We start from the raw sequence: 830 nt of genomic DNA on the forward strand, positions 1-830 counted from the left end.
TAATATACTTGTTTCTTTATATATTTGATCTTTATACATTCCTTCAATCACGTTGTGCTTCACCTAATTATTCCCATTCATTCCATTTCATAAAACCAATTACCATTGATCTATACCCACTACTACCCTGTCTTTTCAGGTCCACTCTGGATTTTTCCTACTAACTTCGCTCCCTCTTTCCACCACCCAAATTCTGTAACCTCATAATTTCTCCCTCTCCCCATTCTCAGTCCCTCTGCCTCCTCCCCTTACCCACTTTAGACTCTTGTCAGTATCTTATGAGCTATCCTTTGGTTATTACAATAATGGTCTCATGCAGTATTTGTCCTTATTAGACTGAATTACTTTACTCAGCATTGTCTCTAGCCTCTCCCATGTTAGATAATATTTTTCTAAATAATTGCTCCTGAGTCCTGAATAGTTTTGCATTGTGTGAATGCACCACAATTTCTCAATCCATTCCCTTGTTGATGGGCATGTGGGCAGTTTCCATTTTCTTGCTATTGTGAATAGAGCTGCTATGAACATTACTCTGTACAAATCTCTGTTTGTGTCTCAGTTCTAATTTTCTCGGGGTATATTCCAAACAACAGAATAGCAGGGTCATATGGAATTTCTATGTTCAGCTTTTTGAAGAAACATCAAACTGTCTTCCAGAGTGGTTGTACCATTTTACAATCCCACCAATTATCTTTAAGAGTTCCTATCTCTCCACATCCTCTCCAACATTTCTTGCTTATGCCCTGTTGAACTTTACCACTGGTTTTGTGGTGCGATAGTGTCTCATTGTGGTTTTGATTTACCAGTTTCTTATTGCCAGTGATTTTTTT

Source organism: Elephantulus edwardii, unplaced genomic scaffold (assembly GCF_000299155.1).
Source record: "Elephantulus edwardii isolate Elephantulus edwardi_28Jun2011 unplaced genomic scaffold, EleEdw1.0 scaffold00033, whole genome shotgun sequence".
Classification (NCBI taxonomy): domain Eukaryota; kingdom Metazoa; phylum Chordata; class Mammalia; order Macroscelidea; family Macroscelididae; genus Elephantulus; species Elephantulus edwardii.